Here is a 7,017-nt window from a genome sequence, read left to right as displayed (position 1 = left end):
GCAAATTGAAAGAATAGAGAGAATAGTATACAAGGAAATACCTACTATATCTCCCATTCCTAAATCAGTATTATTCAAACCACCTCCTGAGTTAAATAAGAATAAATTCCACATTGGAGACAATAATAAATCCCTTATGGATCAATTAATATCAAAACTATCCCAACTAGATTTGAAAGAAGTACCTTCACCTCAAATCAATATTCCTGCACCAACCATTACTTCCCAAATACCAGATTCGTCTGACAAAGGAAAAGCTGTCATACCTGAGCATGAAACAATGATGCTCACAGAAGAAGAACCCATAATAGAGGATACAATCCAAAATCAAGAAAAAGCATTTATGGATACTACACCTCTAATGGACACCATCAATAAAATAGCTTATGGAAAATATTGGAAACCCATAACAGCCTTACCCTATCATAAGAGACCTACTCCTGTTGACATTCAAATGGAAGAAGATTCAATACAACAGGCAGTATCTTATTCAGGAAGATCAATAGTCAATTGGCAAATCGATGGTCTATCAGAATTAAAAATATTAGATGTCATGAGACATATGACCATGTATGCCTCTGCAAATAAAATGGCAGGCAACCATGATCAAGAAGTTGCCAAAGCAATAGTAAATGGATTTACAGGATGGTTACGGGGATGGTGGGATTTTTATGTGGATGATGATACCAAACAAAGAATTTTAAACAATACTAGACAGTGGACAGGAAGAAATGAACAAAATCAAGAAGTTATATATACAGAAAGTGACGCTGTCAATACCTTGATATACACAATCACTTTACATTTTGTAGGCAGTACCTCATTACTAGTAGCAAGATCAGAAGATCTGCTCTCAAACTTACGCTGTCCTACTTTGTCTCATTATAAATGGTATAAGGATGTATTTTTCTCAAGACTTCTAATACGAGAAGATTGCCAGCTAGATCATTGGAAGGAAAAATTTATAGCTGGTCTTCCATATCTATTTGCAGAAAAAGTCAAAGAAAGACTTCGCAAAAAACATAATGGAATAATAGTATATTCATCATATACACTCGGAGAACTCTCCGCAGAAATATGTGCAGAAGGTTTAGCCTTATGCACTGATATGAAATTAAAAAGACAAATAGATAAACAAAAGCTCACCAAGAAAAAAGAACTTGGAGATTTCTGTGAGCAATTTGGCTATTACTTAGATAGAAAAAATATGCCAGATTACGTCAAAAAGAAGAAGAAAAAATACAAAAAAGAAAAATATAAAGCCAAGAGAAAAAAGGATAAAGATCAGGAGTATTATAAAAATAAAAAATCCAAAAGAAAATTAATTAATAAATTTTCCCCAAATACAAAGAAAAAGAAAAAACTCCCAGTATGTTATAAGTGTGGTAAAATAGGACATTATAAACACCAATGTAAATTAAAAAAGAAAATAGATTCATTAAATCTAGATGATACAACCAAATTAAAATTAAAAAATATAATTTCCTACGATTCTTCCTCTTCCACTTCCAGCGAATCTTATACAGATGATATAGAACACTTCTCAAAAAGAACCTACAATATCTAATCTCAAAAAAGAGATTAAAGAAATAAAAACTGAAATAGTACAATTAAAAAGTAGAATTCAAATGCTCGAATTACAACAAATGTCTCAACAAGATTCCGAGACAGACGAAATAGAATTCAATGACTTGATCACTGATAATCCAATAGAGACTATTGATCCAATAGAGACTATTGAAACTTCAAAGGAACTAACAATACCAATTCCTTCAGTCAATTTGATAAACAAAATAGTTGTACAAAAATGGTTTGTCCAAGTTAAAATTATTGTTGCCAAAAACTATAGCTTTGAAACATCAGCCCTTATAGATTCAGGAGCTGACCTCAATTATATAAACGAAGGACTTGTACCTTCAAAATACTTTGATAAAACTACTCAAATATTAAATACAGCGGATGGTAGTAGATTATTTATCAAATATAAATTACGTAATGCCTCTGTATGTAATAATCATCAATGTATTGATACGCCATTTATCATGGTTAAAGGATTAAGCCAATCTGTAATCTTAGGAGTTCCATTCCTAACATTACTCTATCCTATAACCATTGATGAAACAGGAATTTCATCAACAATTCAAAATATTCCAATACAATTCAATTTTATTCATAAACCTAAATTAAAAGAATTAAATAATGTCAAAAGTCAATTGAAAGACAAAGAAAGATTTCTTTACACACTCAAGCAAGAAATTAGATATAAAGTAATTGAAGAGCAAACACAGACTCCTTCAATACAACAAACAATTCAATCACTACAAAAACAAATAGAAACTTCAATATGCAGTGAACACCCTAATGCTTTCTGGGAAAGAAAAAAGCATAGCATAAGCCTACCATATGAACCAGGCTTTGATGAAAAACAAATCCCTACCAAGGCTAGACCAATACAAATGAATACTATTCTATTAGACATGTGTCGAAAAGAAATAGCAGAACTCCTATCTAGAAAGCTCATACGACCAAGTTCTTCACCTTGGAGCTGTGCAGCTTTTTATGTTAATAAAAATGCTGAAAAAGAAAGAGGAGTTCCTAGACTGGTTATAAATTATAAATCATTAAATAAAGTTTTAAAATGGATAAGATATCCAATTCCCAATAAAAAAGATTTATTGGATAGAGTTGCTCAAGCATGTATATTTTCAAAATTTGATATGAAATCAGGATACTGGCAAATCCAGATTCAAGAACAGGATAAATATAAAACTGCATTTAATGTTCCATTTGGTCAATATGAATGGAATGTAATGCCTTTTGGTTTGAAAAATGCTCCATCAGAATTTCAGAAAATAATGAATGATGTATTCAACTCTTATTACCATGTCATGATAGTTTATATTGATGATGTTTTAATATTCTCCGAATCCATCGATCAACATATTAAACACATTAATACTTTTATCCATGCTGTCAATCAGGCTGGCTTAGTTGTTTCAGCCAAAAAGATTACACTTTTTAAAACCAATATCAGGTTTTTAGGACACATGATACACCATGGCACTATTATCCCAATAGACAGATCCATAACTTTTGCTGATAAATTTCCTGACAAGATTCTCGATAAAACTGAACTACAAAGGTTTTTAGGCTGCCTCAATTATGTTAGTGATTTCTATCCTAATCTTGCATTGGATTCTAAACCATTATATGATAGACTCAAGAAGAATCCTCCTCCTTGGTCTGACATCCATACTCAAGCAATACAGGTAATAAAGAGTAAGGTTAAAACCCTTGAATGCCTCTCTCTTCCACATCCTACTGCTTTTAAAATTATTGAATGTGATGCCTCCGATAAACGACTTAGTGGTATATTAAAACAACAAATTGATTCCAAAGAACAATTATTACGTTATATATCTAAGGCTTGGAATTCCACGGAATTAAATTACTCAATGGTCAAAAAGGAATTATTAGCCATAGTTCATTGTGTCACCAAATTTCAAAGTGATGTTTTAAACCAACATTTCCTTATACGGACTGATTGCAAAGCAGCCAAAGATATTTTGCAAAAAGATGTCCAAAATTTGGTTTCTAAACAAATATTTGCTCGCTGGCAGGCTATTCTCTCTGCCTTTGATTTCTCTATTGAACATCTTCCCGGGTCTTCTAATTCTTTACCCGATTTTCTGACCTGTCATACACTTACACAAGAAGATAACTTTATTCTAGATATTATAGATAAAATAACGGATCCCGATGAGAAAAGAGCTATTATTACCCAATTTATCAATATTACAAAAAACAAATCAAAATCATTATCTATTATCAAAAATCCAGATGAATAATACTTTTATCCATGCTGTCAATCAGGCTGGCTTAATTGTTTCAGCCAAAAAGATTACACTTTTTAAAACCAATATCAGGTTTTTAGGACACATGATACACCATGGCACTATTATCCCAATAGACAGATCCATAGCTTTTGCTGATAAATTTCCTGACAAGATTCTCGATAAAACTGAACTACAAGGTTTATATATATATATATATATATATATATATATGGGGCAGTGATTATAATGCAACAATCTTTAAAACCCATTTTAGAGCCATTTGTTTGATCCAAATTTTAAAATATATACTATTTTCATTCTAATGAACAATCACAATATATATATATATATATATATATATATATAATAATAATAATAATAATAATAATAATAATAATTCAAAATACAGCCTAAAAAATAGTTTTTTAACCCAATTAACATAGACCGTCTAATTTGATAAGATACTTAGATCTAGCCCTTAAATGAATTTTTTCTTTTCCAATTTTTTCAGATGGCTTTATTATCATTAGATGAATAATGTTAAAAAATAAAAATATGATTTTAAGTTTGTAAAGGTTAAGATCTTGATTTTCACCAAATGAATGGTTTACATTCGTTGTTGGAGGGGACTTATTTTGACTATTTATAGGGTTCAAATCGAACTTTGTTTTTGGGGGATTGATTATTGAGATGAATAGAGTGTATGTGCAATATTTTGGGTCATACAAATACCACAACCATGGTTTTCTAGGACTGTGGTTGCATTATCCTATGATACAATCGTTGTGTTAGATTATTGCCCATATATATATATATATATGAAAAAAGCTGGGATTATTCCACTAGCTCATATGAACATATGAGCCCAACGGTCCAGATTGAATCTGGACTGATCTAACGATCATGACCTCATTTCATGTTTGAATTTTAATTTTTTTTTTAACAAATTCAAATCACTTGAAATTTTAGGAGTGTGTTATTCTCATTAAGGCGCACCTAATAAAAAATATATAAAAAAAAAGTATTTGTGAAAAAAAAAGACCAAAATACCCCAAAAACTTTTTGGGGGGTATTTTTGTTAATTTATTTTATGTAAAATATTTTTTTTATATTTTTTTGAAGATTCAACTATTTTTTATAAACACATTCGTAAAATTTCAAGTGATTTTGATTAGTAGAAAAAAAAATTAAAATTCAAACACTACCGGACATCCGTGTTCGTCAGATCGGTCCAAATTCAATCTGAACCGTTGGGCTCATATGCTCATATGAGCTAGTGGGCTAATCCTAACTTTTTATTTATATATATATAGGAAAAAATTTATATAAGGATGCTACCTTATAATGTAGAACTACATATGCCCCTAAAAAATCCATCGAAAAAGGTAGTTTTAAAAAACCCTTTGATTGATCATCTCGACATCAAGATGTATGACAATGAAAAATAAAAAGATTTTAAGTCTCAGAAATATTATGTACACCATCTATTTTCAAGATTTTCATATGTTTGTAGATCTACTTGATTTTAACCATTTTTTATATTTTAAATTTTATAATTAGATATAAAAATAGATTTTGAGATAATCCTAAGAACATTTTACATCAAAATTATATACCATGATAAAATTTGAAAGTACACCTTACCTCTGCACCTACAGATGCATCCGTATGCAAAATGCACCCATATATATATATATATATATATATATATATATATATATATATATATATATATATATATATATATATATATATATATACTTATTATAAACAGATAGGTTCCTCTATTTTCCTTTTATCATTACTATACTAAAATATTGGTTTCCTAAAATTATGAATTAGGAGATTGTCTCTTTCTCCACTCTTCAAAAACTTCCATGAAAATTTCTCATCTCTCATAAAATATGTCATTCTCTCTCTTATGCATACTCTCTCTCTCTCTCTCTTCCCTTCTCAAAATCTTTTCTAGGATCTCTCATTCTCTCTCTCTCTTGTGCATACTCTTTCTCTCTTCTTCTCAAATTAAGATATGAAAATAGTCTCCTTTTTTTCAAAATTTATCCTAAAATCTATAATTCTCATTCTCTCTTGTGTGTACTCTCTCTCTTTCTAAATTGATATGAAGACAATCTCTCTCTCTAATTAATATATGAAAACAATGTGGAGATGTGGAAAAATGTTAAAATCTCTATCTTAAGGGTGCTCATATTCTCTCTCTTTTTTTCTCTCTCAAATTTAATTATCCTAAAATAATTGCCAATTTTATATCTCTTTGTCCCTAAAGTTAGGAATGTGTGCTACAATTTCTATAGAATTAGGGTACCTTCTTATTTTGCTATATGTATCCATCCCTTAACTCTGATATAATAATGTAGTATACAGATAGAGATACCACTGACCACCCAATACAAGTTATATTGACCATAAAAGTAAGGTATTGTACAAGATAAGAGCACAACATTTACCTTGGATACAAGATAGACGATTACTTTTAGTCGTAAGATGTAAACTTAGACGGCTAGTTAAAATGTACATTGTTTCTTACAAAAAAACATTCAAGAAAAAAATTTACTCAAAACTTTTTGGACGTTTCACATGTTGCGATCCTAGGTGATTGCGGCTTTCTTATAGTAAAGTAAATATAACTTTACCGACCTTTCACATGTTATCCTAGGTGATTGTGACCATTTATAGTAAAATAAATATCTGATTTTTTTTTTGCGAATAAAGTAAATATTTGATTTTAACCTTTCCTAAAAATAATAGGTTTCTCCTCACTAGAAGTCTAAATGGAAAGGGACACGTGATGAAGGGTACAGAATACCATATCACTGTCCACATCCTACAACATTTCAAAGGTGGAAAATACTAATAAAGTGTTCTTATGAGTGCTACAGGTGGAAAACAGTAATGAAATGTTCTTATTGGTTTTTTCTCTTAATGGTTGAAATGTAATGCTCTTAAATGACAAGTATCAATGATAATATTTGTTTATATACGGTACCTCTTAAATGACAACTATCAATGAGAATATTTTTAAAGGAAAAAATTTATATATTAAGATCTCAACTTTATACTATATAACTAAGGTGCGCCTAAAAACCCCACTAGAGAAGGTTGTTTTTATGTTGGAAACGATCATCTTAACTTCGAGATTCATGGACATGAAAAAAAAAAAAAA

Source organism: Amborella trichopoda, chromosome 2 (genome assembly GCF_054954075.1).
Source record: "Amborella trichopoda isolate Santa Cruz 75 chromosome 2, AtrichopodaSantaCruz75HAP2 v2.0, whole genome shotgun sequence".
In the NCBI taxonomy this organism is placed as follows: Eukaryota; Viridiplantae; Streptophyta; class Magnoliopsida; order Amborellales; family Amborellaceae; genus Amborella; species Amborella trichopoda.
This window is presented reverse-complemented; position numbering follows the sequence as displayed.